Below are 14,081 nucleotides of genomic sequence, written 5' to 3'. Positions count from 1 at the left end.
TCCACCCCTAGGCTATTGCCAGGGGATGTCTGACCTTGCCCTGAAGTGTCCCCAAGTACCGATGTCACCAAATATCCCCTGACGTAGGGTTTGCAGCCAAAAGGGACCGCTGAGGTATCTACAAACAGCCTTATCAAGGGGAGCAGAGCTCACAGCTTCCATTGCGTGAACACAGGGACGGGGGGGCACCTGAGCAGGGCCACCAGGGTCCCCGCCCAGCGGGGGACACCGCAGCAGGGTGTCCCCTCCCCGCCACGGCCACGGGCTGCAGCGCTGACCGGTGGCCCTGCTCAGAAGCTCTTGGGGGGGGGGGGAGGGCCCCTCAGTGGGGAAAAAAAAGAGGATGTGGTGCATTATAATAGTGAAAAAGGCTGCGTAAAATCTCATTTTGAGGATTATGAAGTGCCAGCACACAAAAAAAAATAAAAATAAAAAGCTGTAAACAGGATGTCTGAAAAGATCTTAAGCGTAAAGGTCAGAATCTACAATTTAAATGGCTCGCTCGTTGCCTTCTTGCTCTGTGCCTCTAATGAGCCGGGATATAGAAAAACAAGTTTGGTTTTGAAGCCGCCACCACGTTCAGGCCTTTTGTGTTTCGAAATGTCAGTGTTTTGAGCGGCAAATGCTTCCCCCTTGGCACAGCAGAAGCACAGAGGGGCCGGGGATGCCCAAACCCAAGGCTGCTGGGGCTGGAGCAGGGCAGGGGGGGCTCTGTCTTCCTCCTGAGGATGAGTCCGGAGCCTCCAGCGATGCCTTAACGGGGTCACAGAGGTGGTGGCGACCCGTATGAGTCACCCGCTCCTTACATCCTTGCTAAGGACGAGTGCACCAGGGAGTAGGAAATGTCCCCAAAATCACCGCTGTCCCCGAGGTGTCCCTGCCAGACGCCGGGGGGAGCGGAGCCACGTTATCGGGGAGCAGCTGATGAAAAGTCAACATCCAGCAGATCTCGAGCTCCCGGTGCCTGTCCCCGCTCCGGCCAACCTGAGCGATGGGGGCCAGAAAAAAAACAGAGCCTGGAAAAACCAGGCGCCGCGAACTAATGAGCTTCTGCTGGCTGTGCAGATGCCCGTCCTCCTCTTCTTCTTCTCCATTCCCATTTTGCATCATTACGACTTTGGCAGGAGCAAGCCGAAGGAGCTGAACTTGGGGGGGGGGGGTGGGCATGCCAAAATTTGGGGGAAATTTGGGGGTTCTGCTAGAGGTGGGCACGAGCTGAGCACCCCAAGCCCTGCATCCTGCAGCTGAGGCTCCCCAGGGACCGTCCCCAGCACCAGCATCTCCCGGCCCCCTGGGAAGCAGCCCCCCCCGGGACCCATGAGCATCTCTCCCGGAGACTGCATCTTCCGGGAGCTGTCCCCACGGGCTCGCACCTCTCGTGCCCTGCTTTTTCTTAATTAACTCATCAGGATGCCAGTGATGGGGATGTGAGTCTCCCGGGAGTGATGGGATCTCCTGTCCTTCGCAGTGCGGCAGCATGGGCTGCCCACGAGCACAAGAAGTGCCCCCTGGCCATGAACTGGGGGGAAATTTGGGGAAGAAGAAGGAAAAAAAAAGGAAGAGGGATGTTGTAAGGGCGAGACAGCCTTCCACACAGGCACGCGGCGTGGCCAGGGCGAACGCGGCCTCCCATATGTTGGCCTTTTTTTGTGATTATTTGGAGTGGGGGGAATAAAAAAAATAATTAAGTAAGAGGCAACGATGTGGATTAGAGCTGGAAGCAAGACGATTAAGAGATTGAAGGGAAAAGGAGTGCAGAGAAGGCAGAGCGAGGGGCTGGCTCCCCTTTCAGCCATCCTGCCTTAGGGAAAAGGGAAGAAGAAAAGATTTTGATAAGCTCCTTAAAAAATTCATGAGGTTTCCGTTTCTCTGTTTATTTATTTGCTCCCCAGGATAAACTCCTGAAACACAACATCTCATTTGTCGGTGGGTCCTGGGGGAGCAGGGCATAAATCAGCCTGCCCTACAAACGCATCACAAGGAGCCGCCGCTCCACCGGGGTGGGCCAGCAGGAGGGGACAGCTGGGGATGAGGGGACAGGGGAGAGCTCGGGACACCAGGGGACGGACGGGGTCAAGGGGACGGATGGGGTCATGCCAGAGGGTGGGCAGCAGCTCCACATCTGCAACCGTTTCATATCTGCCTGGAGCCGGCCGTGCCCTGGGACCTGGGGTGTGTCAGGATCGGTGGGGCTGCCCCCAGCCCTGCGGTGATTTTGGGCCCAGAGTTTAAAGGTTTGGGGCCGGTGCAGGCGAAAATCCTTCTGGGGTGTCCTGAGGCTCTGTGAGCATCGCGGGGACCTCGAGAGCAGCCTCTGCCCTTCTCCTTGCTGCAACCCACCGCAGCAGGTCCACCCGATAAACTTCAAAACAAGATTAATTCCGTATTTCTTCCACTAATTGCTGGGTCTGGATTTGTATTTAATGCCCTGAGCACCGCGGGCACGAGTGGTGCATGAAGGCTCCCAGCGAGCAGTTTCTCCACGGTGAGGCAATAAATCAGGGCGCTGCATGTCCCGGGCACAGGCTACGTGTGATCAAACCCCCGTGGGACAGTGATGGATGGGGGAAGGTCCCCGCGGGGGGGACAGCCGAGGTGCTGCCCCCTGCCCCACGGCAGCACCCAGCCCGGCTTGGGCACAGGGCAACTCCGCGAGCAGTAACTCATGGATGGGGCGGGTGTACAGCAGGGCTGGGAGGCTGCTCGCACTGCTGGTGACCCTTTTGTTCTTCCCAAAGCAGTGGGGCTCAGCTGGAGGCCGTGGGTGCTCCCGGGCATCACCGTGGGCACAACTTGGTCCTGCCCCGCTGGACAAGACCCGCACGGGGTCCCACGTCCTTTCCCCATCCCTTCCTCGGTGGTTAGGAAGAACGGAGAAAACATCTGCACGTGCACACATCCCGGTGCTTGAGTGGAGGAGCAGATCTGGAGGCTAAATTGCTGAACGTGGCTTTGCTGCGGGATTTCAGCACCTTCATTCAGTGCTCGATGCTGCGCGAGCTGCCTGCTGCCAGGCGCTGCGGCACCAAAGCTCCTTGCCCTCCCTGAGCCCCGTTTGCACCAAAGATGCACAAAGCCTCCATGAAAGCCTCCAGAAATCCCCATCTTCACCCTGTTTCACCATCCTCTGCAGCGGGCAGAGGGTGGCTTAGAGCATGAGGGCCAAACGCCCTCTGTGAGGGGAAATGGGTCCGTGCAGGAGCAATCCCAGCCCTGTCCAGAGCACGGGATGAAGCCTTGGAGAAAAGGGGCTGTGGGGTACAGCTCGTGGGTGATGTGACCATCCCAGACCTTGTCCTTGTGTGTGTCGGGCCATGGCTTCCCTGCAGGGCAAAATTTCCTCTTCTGGCTCCTTGCAAAAGAAACAAGCCTGGCCCGTGCTGTCCTGGGCCATTCCCCTTACCTCAAAGGCAGGCACATCATCATTATTATTAATTATTATTATTTTTATATTATTATTATTATTATTAGGCACTTGGCTGGGAGCTGTGGCCCTGAAGCAGCGCTCGACAACGGTTGTCCTCCTCCAAATGACGCCAGGGAGACTTCTGCAGCTAATTCCTGTTAATGTTAATGCATTGCAGGGAGAATAAAGTCCATAAAGTCTGGGTCTGCTTGTTCCTGTATTAAAGGAATGACTGTTTCAGCCATTCCCTGGTGTGAGAAAGGCCGGCAGTACATTGCAAATTAACTGCCAGGAAAATTCCACTTGGTAAAAACATGAAGGAGCTGCTTTTCGGCAGGAATTGCAAAAGCAGCTCCTGGATGACGGCAGCTTCAGCCCCGAGCTTCCCTCCTTCTGACGGAGCCACGAGCCGCCTTGCTGGTGCCGTCCTGTTCCCAAAGCAGTGATGCCCCGGGGCGCTCTGCTGCAAACTACTTGGATCTGCATGAGTCCTGGTCCTGGTCCTGGTCCTGGTCCTGGTCCTGGTCCTGGTCCTGGTCCTGATTCTGGTTCTGGTCCCGTTCCTAGTCCTGGTTCTGGTCCCATTCCTGGTCCTGGTTCTGGTCCTGGTCCGAGTTCTGTTCTGGTCCTGATCCTCGTCCAGGTTCTGTTCTGGTCCTGGTCCTGGTTCTGGTCTTGGTCCTAGTCCTGGTCCTGGTCCTGGTCCCAGTACCGTTCCTAGTCCTGGTTCTGGTCCTGGTCCTGGACCTGGTGCTGGTCCTGATCCTGGCACAGCACCACGGCCCCACGAGGCTCACCGGCGGAGCTGGGCAGCACCTGCAGGCGCACTCAGGACAGCGAGTGCCTCACCCGCGGGTTTTCTCTAGGTGCTGACAGCCGTATTTCTGTGTCCTGGACAAGCTGGAGCTTCCCCCCGCCGCATAATCTGCTGGTGTTATTTCTCTCCGCCGTTCACGTTTCCTCGTTTGTGCGTTACAGATGAGCCGCGAGCACGCTGTCATCTGGACCGGTTTCTCCCCTCCAGTAAGAGGGAATTAATCAGCAGTTTAATAAAAAAAAAAAAAAAAAGGGGGGGGGGGGGCGGGGAGAGGAAGGGAGGGGGTGTTTTGTATCCCTGGCTTCCCACGGGTGGAAAGAGAGCTCGTGGGGAAGGAAGGAGAGACCTGGATGGAAACGCGTTCGCGGGGAGCCCTCGTCCAGGTGGTCCCCGGGGAGTCCCCAGCCCCTGGGATGAGCTGGCCCCGGCGAAGCTGCTGCCAGCCCCCAGCCGCCTGGCCCCAGAGATTATTGCGGCTCTCGAGCAGACACGTGTGTGGCTGTGTCCTACTTTTTGTGAGCAGAACCCAGCACAAAGGAGCCACGATCCGGGTGAGCGCAGACCCAGCAGCTCAGCGCTCCCGGTGGTACGGGCTGGGAAGCAGTGCCAGGGGCACAGCCTGGGGGCTGGCACGTCACCAGGAGGAATGGGAGAGGACGTCTCTGTCAGCCCCACTCTGCCCCAGTAGAAAAGCTTCTCCAGCCCCGTTTGTAGCCGTCTGGCGCAGCCATTTCGTCTCCTTCGGGGCCAGCAGCTGATCTGCCTACCAGCCCTCGGGAGGAGGCACCTGGCAGAGTCCCTGTCCCCTCCCTGTCCTCAGCCCTGCTCCTCTGCCTGACCTTGTCCCCATTCCCATTCTCAATACTTTTGCTGTCCTTGTCCCATCCCCATCCCATTCCCATCTCGTCCCCATCCCTATTCGTCATCCCATCCCCACCCCTATCCCATCCCCATCCCTATCCCATCCCCATCCCTATCCCATTCCCATTCCCACCCCTATCCCATCCCCATCCCCACCCCTGTCCCATCCCCACCCCTGTCCCATCCCCATCCCTACCCCATTCCCATTCCCATTCCCACCCCCACCCCTATCCCCTCCCCATCCCTATCCCATTCCGTCCCCACCCCTGTCCCATCCCCACCCCTATCCCCTCCCCATCCCTATCCCATTCCATCCCCACCCCTGTCCCATCCCCACCCCTATCCCCTCCCCATCCCTATCCCATTCCCGTCTCCATCCCATCCCCATCCCACAGAGCGATGGGAGCCCCCACAGCAGAAGTCACCTTGCTGCCTCGGGCAGCTCATTCCTGTCAAAAGGAAGGCGTTAATCTCACCCTCATTACTAATTGCTAATTAAAAGCCCCAAATCTCTGGGAGCAGAGGCAGGTCCCAGCCCTCCCCGGGGAAGGCACGGCGCTCTCCTTTTGGCACGTCTCACCGCGATCGCCCGCCCTGGCTGGAAACATCTCCCGGTCTCACCGCAAGCTCACCGCAGCGGCCAAACGCGGGGGCCCAAATTGAAAGAATCAATTAAAGCCATTTAATCACTGCTCGGAGCCAAAAGGGAGCCGGAGGAGCAGTGGGGCTCTCCCCCGTGCCCCCGCTCAGCCCAGAGGTGGATTTCCTGCCCGCGCTCCATTATCACCCATCAATATCGCCGTGATTGCCTAATGGGCTAAAACTGTAGCTCTGATGTCCCAGATCTGCGTGGTGCGGTGCAGCTAATTGGTACAGGACCCATCCGGGGGCTTAATGAAAACGTGAGTCCCGGCACATTAATCAAACAATTATTTCCTAGCCACAAGACAGGCGGTGTTAAATCTAATTAAGAAATAAACAAAGTAAGTCAGTGAACAGAAAACATTTGCTAATCGTATAGATAGGCTGCACCAAAGAAATATCAGGCAATAATTTATTAAAGAGCCCCAAACCTGCTCCTCGCACTGCAGTTCTTAATAACCCGGCGCTCCGGCTTCCAGGAAGCACCAGCTCGGTTTTATTAAAGCATTTGTTCTGCTTTAAGGTCTGCTGGGCACCGGAGAACAAAAAATATATTACTCTGCACGATGAATAACTGCATCAATTTAAAATAATAGGGCTGGGGACCGAACACGTGTGTGTGGGTGACACCTAACGTTGGGACCGACGCATTTGGGGCTTCATTATCAGAGGTTAGCGCCTTTCCGGCTCAAAAGTTAATTCCGATTCAGACATAAAAGTTGCAAAAAGACATAAACACGGCTGCCGCCGGCATTTCTCTTCCCTCAGCATTTTCAGAGCTCCTTGTCCAAACCTGCTGGGCTGGCACAATTCCTGTACGTGCGCGGCCGTCCTTCTCCCCAGCCTCATTTCTGCTTCACCCGGCGAAGGAAGCTCTCCGAATTCCTCGCGGCACCGCCGAGCCTCCGGCAGCCTCGCGAGCCCGCAGGGAGGCTGCAGCACTGGCGGGGAGGTGAGAAGCGAGCTGAGGGCGTTTGCATCCTGCTGGAACAGCCCTGGTGGTAATTAGAGCGAGACATCGTTAGGGATGGGGAGCAGGCAGCGGGGTCACCCTGGGGATGCGGGAATATGATGGCCAAGAGGATTCCAAGATGATGCCAGGATGATGCCAAGGTGCTGCCTCTGCCCGGGTCCCCGTTAGGGGAGCAGGGGCTCTGGGAGGTGGAAAACACACCCCAGGGACACCCCAAAATGCCCAGGGGGGTCCCCTTGAGCAGAGCATCCTTTGTGCTTGGGTTCCACTCGTGGGTCCCGACCTCCCTTTTCTCATGTGTTTTCCATTAAGCCCGTGTTCCCCGCAGCCCGGCTAAGCAGTTTATCAAAAGCCTCCACCGTTAGGTTAATGAGTCTCCGTAAATTATTTCCTACGCAGGCCGGTTAATCCAGGAAAGGGAGCGCAACCCGCCAGCTGCTGCAGGGGCTCGGTGGCGGGGCGGCGGGCAGCGTGCGGTGCCCATCGGGGACACAGGGACACGGGGACCCGGGACCCCGCGGAAAGAAACCCTCAAGGACCAGGAAGGATTTCTGTCTCCTCCCATCCCAGCCTGTTATTCATGAGTCTGCCACCCCTGGAGCTTCGGTGCTGAATGGGGGAGCACCGTGAAATGGGGGGGCACGAAGCAGCTCCAGAAGCAGACCTGCGATGCCACGAGCGTCCCCCCTGCGGGGATGTCCCCAGCTGCCCCTTGTCCCAGCAAAAAGGGACACAAAGCCACCGCCCAGCAGGCAGCACAGGTACACGGGGATGCTGCAGGGAGCACCCAGCCTGTCCCCAGTCCTCCTCCAGCCTCGCGGGGACATCTTGGACTGCGGTGACAGGCGCCTGGGGACCTGCCAGCCCTCGGGGTACTCCCAAAAACCTCCTCGTGTCCCCCCACCACCTCCTGGCGGGCAGCGAGGAGCGGATTTGCTGTGCCAGCACTGCATCCCGGACCAGGCGAGTTGCAGGCATAGGTTGGGGAGGGGGGGGGGGGAATAATTCAATTTTTGGCTTTCTGGGTGCAAACTGCGGCTGGCTGCTGCTGCTCTGCAGCTCCCGCCTCGTTGGCATTCTCCAACGGTGCCGCGTGCTCGGCGGGCCCGGAGCCGCTGCAGAGAGCTGAATTATTCAGCTGCAGCACGGCCCCTTCGCTGATGGAGCCAGAGAGCGTGGCCGGACGCAGCCGAGGTTTTTTTGGAGCTCCCAGAGCCATGCCCTGAGCCCAGCTGTAACAGATCCAGGGCAGCAGCTGCACCTCACCCCGATAAGCATCTGCCTAGCAAATAATAATTAAAAGCTGGGGAAAAAAAAAAAAAAAAAAGACAAGAGCTACAGTAAAAATGCCCTTTTCCGCGCTGATGCACTCCCCTGGTGCTGACGCGCGCCTTCCCACTCTAGCTGGTGTCACAAACTCCCTGGCGTTTGGTTTTTAGGTCACTGCGTTCCCAGGCGGGCGAGGACTGACCTCTCCACGGGCTGCAGCAGAGCTCTGGGTTTGCACCGCGCCGCTGGTCTCCTCCCTTGTGTCCAGAACTGCCCTGGAGCAGCAAGCGGCCAGCAACCAAACCCACACGGAAAGAGCCCGACCTCCCCCCGGCAGCGAGGGCCTGCAGAGAAGGACAGAGCTGGGACATCGCCAGTGGCAGCCCGGAGGTCAAGGTGGCCTTGGTGGCATCTCAGCATGTACCGCATCACCACCCCGGTGCTGCTAGCAGCTGTGCCAGCCATCCACCGGGATTTATTGGGATGCTGCCGTGATGGATGGCACAGAAGGCTTGGAAATCAATCGAGACGAGTGTCTGCCAGGGCCCAGCAGTGGGGACTGTCAGCCAAGGCTGCTCCAAACCCACCGGTGACACCAGGGAAACTCCTCACTGCCACCGTGTCACCCCCCAGCCCCTCCAAACTGCAACAGCCTAAAAAAAAGCTCAGTGGGGAGCAGCAAGCGGAGGGCCGGCCGGCTTCTGATTTATGCTGCGATGTTTTCTGAGCAAGCAAAATAAAACCACCGTGAATTGGAGATCTCGGGGGCAAAAAAAAAAAAAAAAAAAAAGATGGGGTGGACGGAGGGAGCTGCACTGCCAGTGTCACCGGCAGTGAGGTGCAAGGGCTGTCAGGGCACAGGGGCTGCTCTGCCGGGTGCCTGGGGGCACAGGGGATGCTTTAGGGACCATTTTGCTTCGGGCATGCTGGGTACACAGGATGGGCATGTGGCTGGTGGCCGTGGTGACCTGCTGGCCTTCTCCCTGCAACCTGACGACTAACAGAGCCCCGTGCCGGCAGTGCTCGAGCCGTGTCCTTCTTGCTCCTTTTGCCCCGTGCAGGATGCTGCCAGCCCCATCTAACGAGGGCACAGGATCTCACAGCACTGGCTCACCCTGAGGCTGCAGGACAGGGGCACAGGGGGACACGGGGTGGCCGATGCCGTCCCCTGCGGCGTCCCCTCGAGCACCTCCCCGCGCTGCCGGCAGCGCCGCCAGCCAATTATGCAGATCGCCAGGGCAAAAGCGCCTTCCCCGGGTCATTTTTCAAACGATTAAATATAAAAAGGCCCAGGCGCAGCTCGTATTTCAGTGTTAATGTTGCTGCCAAATATTATCACGTCGACACCGGCTGTAAAACGGAAGCAATCAATAACCCCGGGGACCGTGCAGCGGCCAGCCGGGGCAGCCTGCTCCCCATCCAGCCACCTTCCTCTGGGTTTGGGACCTCCTCGTAGGCTGCTCTTGTCCCTTTTGCTTTGCTTTTCCTTTGGCACGGGGTTCCTGCACTTTTCTTCGTTCGTCTCCTTCCCACCGGGAGCGACACCCAGCGTGCCTGCGGGCCAGCAAATTCCAAATTCATGGCAGCCAAATGAAGAGAAGACACCACCGCGTTTTTTGGGGCCAGGCTGTGCTGCCGTGGCCGGCAGGGAAGGAATTTCCCAAATCAGCGATCCGGGCGAGCTGGGCGCTCAGGACCGTGCCACCCCCCCGCTGCCAGCTCTCCCTGCCCTGAACAAACTCCAACTCTTTGTCCGCCCGTTGCATAAGAAAACTGAGCTCATGTCTCCCTTTGAATGAATTATTCACACTTGGCTCCGTACGCACTAATATTTAAAAGCCGCTGCTGTGGGAAAAGTTGTTCCTTTTTTTTCCAGACGTTGTTCCAGACGGTTCGGCTCGGACCATTCACCGAGGAACAATCTGGCACGCTCGTATTGTTGTTCCCTTTCTCCTAGCAGCACGGACAGATGGGCAGAAGCGGAGAGGGGCGAGGAAGGGACCAGACCTCCTTGTCCCCAGCGCGCACCCGAGCGAGCGGCCCCGTGCAAGGAGCACGTCCCGCACACCGCCACCTCCAGCAGCACACGAGCGTCACTTGGCTTTGTCCTGAGGGTCTTGTCTCTTGTCCTGGTGGGTGGTAAGGACGTGCCCTGTGGGGATAACAGATACAGATCCGCAGGTCAGGTGGGAAGAGCTTCCTCAGCCTCCAGGACAGCCCTAAACCAGCGTGGGTCCCAGCCTTGTCACGCAGCACGGGGCAGGAGCAAAGCCCCCAGGCCCTGGAAACGATTCATGTCCATCTGCTGGCCAAGCCTGGAGCAAAATCCTGGCCTTTGGGAGTGCAGCAAGGCCGAGGCTCTGCCTGTGCCAACGCCTCCTTGAAGGGGTCCCTCTGGTCCCCGTCCCAGATGGAGGTGACCCCTCCTGGGCCGTGTCCCCGTGCCCAGCGGGCGGCTTTGCTGCAGCACCACAGCACAACGCCCCCCCGACCCGATCTATTGGGGTGGCAGAGCTCCACAGCAGGGTGCTGGGGTGGTGGACGGCACCTTTTTAAATGAGCACGAGCCCTGGGGGGGCAGGTGGCAGCACCAGTGTCCCCCATGCCCCCGGCACTGCGTGCTCCAGGTGGGATCCTGCCCCAGGGGTCCCGGCTGCCCCCCAGGGCAAGCAGCATTCGTGTGGCACCTCTGAACCTTCTGGATTTAACAGGGACACGCTCCTTGTTAGCCTGCTGGACAAACCACCCCGAAGCGATTCACGGAGGCTGTGGAGAGCTTTTCTGCAGCAATCAGGGTTTCCATGGCAGGGCTCTTATCAGGTAGATAACAATCGGCTATTCAGCCCTGCCTGGCTAGCCTTTAATTAATCATGCTGACCCTGGTCCCAGGGACAAAGCCAAGCGACAGAGACACCCCTGAATTTCTTAGGCTCTCAACTCCAGCCCACCCTGCCTATAAACCCCAGAGCTTCACCTCCGTGGCAGTTCCCTTTGACCCAGCAACAATCCCTTCTTTCAGCTTTTCATCAGCCGGAGCTTTTCTTCTTCTCCGGGTTTGGTGTCATCTAGACGACGAGCCTTGTTTTTTTTTTTTTTTTTTTTTTTGCTTTGACAGTTTCTGGAAGGATTTATCACAGCACTGCCAGCAGTAAGGAGACTCTAGTTATCTCCACATCCCTGACGGAGCCAGAGAACCCGCTCAGCTCCAGTTTCCAACCTGCCCCAGGTGCCACATCCTGCTCCGTGCATCGCCGCGCTCCCTCCAGAGACGTCTGACCGACCCCAGTTGCTCTCATTCATCTCCCAATATCCCCAAAAAGCATCTGAAAGGCCCCCCCTGTGCGCTGCCGGCCCCTTGGGCTGAGCACACACAGCAGCTCTGCGTGTGCCCCCATAGCAGTGGTGTCCCAACACAGCCCCCATGAAGTCCCGCTGATGCTCAGCTCCCGTCACCCCTCCTGCGAGGCCCACCATCCATAAAAAGCTGCTCTCAGCTAACATTAACTCCACCGGGACCACACAAAGGTGCAATTTTCCACCTCTGACTCAGCACAGCCACAAGTTCCTCTTGTGGCCTCAGTTTTAGCCTTACAAAGGTTTCCCTGTCAGAATTTTCCCTTATCCGCTCGCTTGGCTCCTGCCAAGCCTGCCCCACCTGCAGCTGGCTGCTGCCCCCCGAACCTGGCTCGAGCTTGGAGAGCCTTTTAGTCTGGGCTGGAATCGAACCCAAACCCGAACCCAGATGGCTGTGGTGCAGGTGGCACCGCGGCGAGGACCAGCTCGCCCAAGCCCTTGTCCTGCGAGCAGGCAGAGCTGCTGAGCCCAGGGCTGATGCTGTCCAGGACCCACGTAGCGAGGAAGACCAGACCTGCACGCATGTTCCTAATTAAATGCCACTTTTGCCCAGCAATCTGGTGACGTGGGCATCACCAGCCCACCCTGGGGGAGGACCAGCCCCCCAAATCCCCACCCCACCCCCGGCTGGCAGAAACACAGCGGGGCTTAGCACATTTGTTAGCTGTAAGCCGCAGACAGGTACACGTTGTGGGGCCTCTGTCTGTACAAGAAAATCAGCATTACGCCCAGTTAATATTCAAACTGTGATTAATCAAAGGACTCCTCTCCCTGCTCCCATTGTGCTTGCTGCTCGCCTGTACATCCTTTACTTTTGTTTAAGTGCAAGCAGAGTCAATTGGAACTGGGGATTTATGGTGGCTGCCAAACACTCCGCTCTCCGATGGCAATAAGTTATATTCCCATTACGCAGTATGCAATAAAAAGGGGATGATATTTATTCTCGGGATTTTTGTTTTCCCAAGAAAGTCCCCAGAACTCACACAGCTGCTAAATTGTGTCCCCGTATTTTGCAGGTGCTGCCACTTCCCACCCAGCACCTTCCCCAGCCTCTCCTGCTCGGGGCCAGCACCACCCCAGGGAACAAGAGCAGAAGAAACCATCAGCACTGAGCCATATGCAAGGACCCGCAGGGCTCAACCCATCATTGAGCACATGGGTAATGGAGTTAGATTTAAGAGAATAAAATGCTGATGGGCTGTGGAGGTGCAGAGTTCCTCCTTCAGGCTTTCTGCTCTCTCCGAGCCCCTGGCAGATTTCTCCAACCCCAAAGCCACTCATCAATGGCCCTGCATTGGGCCAGCAGCCCAGGGGAGGTGCTAGCCACAGCTCTGTGTATCCGAGTGAAAGAGCAGCGGTTTATTTTTAGGCTCAGCACCGATGGCATGAAAGCCATTGATCCTAGCTCATAATTACATCGTTATCTCTGCCCTACGAGATAAAGAGATTTCTAGCTGCGGGATTTTGAAAAGCTGGGCTTGAAAGTGGGTAGAAAAGGGATTTATTTATTGTAGCTTCTCTATTTTTAAGTGGAGTATTACATAGTAAAAGTTTGCTTTTATTTCTTTTCTTTTTTTTTTTTCTTGTTCCTGGGAAGAAGGAAATCCTGTCCACGGGAAGGCTGGGGACGGGGGTGAGACACGACCGGCCCTGGGAGGATCACAGCCCCGTGTGCTGAAGGGAGGGAGCTGGGATGCCCAGGAATCACCCTGCAGCAAGCAGGGACCCTCAGGACCTCTCTGCACAAATCCCAGGGGAGCCGTGGGGGTGCCCTTAGCTCTGCGTGGCTCCCACCACCTCGTCCTTGCTTGCTGCTCGTGACCCCCCCGAGAAAATAATGCAGGGCACACACCGTTGCTCCAGCAGAAGGGCAAGAGCCCGGTTTGGTCTCCAAGACCAGCCAGGGATCCTCTTCCACGCCAAGTGCTTAGTGCGCCTGCTGTCACCCCTGCTTTACTGCCCTCTCAATGAGGAGCAAATCGGTATTGATTTCGGAACAACTAGAGCTGTAAATTACTGGTCATGACTGGCTCGGCCAGTACGGAGATGAGAATCTATCGATCGCACCGAGTGTCTGAATCTAATTAGCACGCAAGGAAGGTCGTTGGAGCAGCAGAACCATTCAGACGTCCTGCGATGTAATTAAAACGGCCAAGCTACCTACAAAAGCAGGACATGCAAATAATGGTCCCGAGCGAGCACGATTTGCAATCCAAGGGCTTCCTTTTCAGAGAGGCTGAGAAGAAAATGGGAGCAGAAATACCAACTGGGGGGACAAAGAACCCTCTTTTACCCCCTAGATGTGTCTCCCTCTGTTTTGAAGCCCTTCCCGTTCAGGACTTCACAGCTGGTGGGGGATCACAGGCAGGATCCCAGTGCCAGGGCGCGGGGACCCTCGCTGGGTGCCCACCAGGGGGGACATGGGGTGGCCAAGGCACGGCTGCGATGCACAGAGTGCGAGCACGGGGAGGAGAAAGCACAAAGTTCTCGAGCTGGAAAACCGAAGATAGAAAAAGGAAGCTACGAGCTACGGCCCCCAAAAGGGGCTGGTAGACATCTCCAGGAACTGGTTTTCGGACGACAAAGGGCTGCCTGTTTCCTGCCGCTGGAGGTTTGGAAGAGAACAAGCAAGAGAAAAAGGGGAACTCTGCGGGCCCCGCTGCACAGTGGTCACGGGGATGGAGCTTTGCTCTTTGTCCTGCCACAGCCACACGCTGACAGCCTCGGGGTTGCTGGAAAATAACCCGCTTCCAGCTTTT

This window comes from Cygnus olor, chromosome 17 (genome assembly GCF_009769625.2).
Source record: "Cygnus olor isolate bCygOlo1 chromosome 17, bCygOlo1.pri.v2, whole genome shotgun sequence".
NCBI classification, from domain to species: Eukaryota; Metazoa; Chordata; class Aves; order Anseriformes; family Anatidae; genus Cygnus; species Cygnus olor.
Note: the sequence above shows the minus strand (reverse complement) of the source record.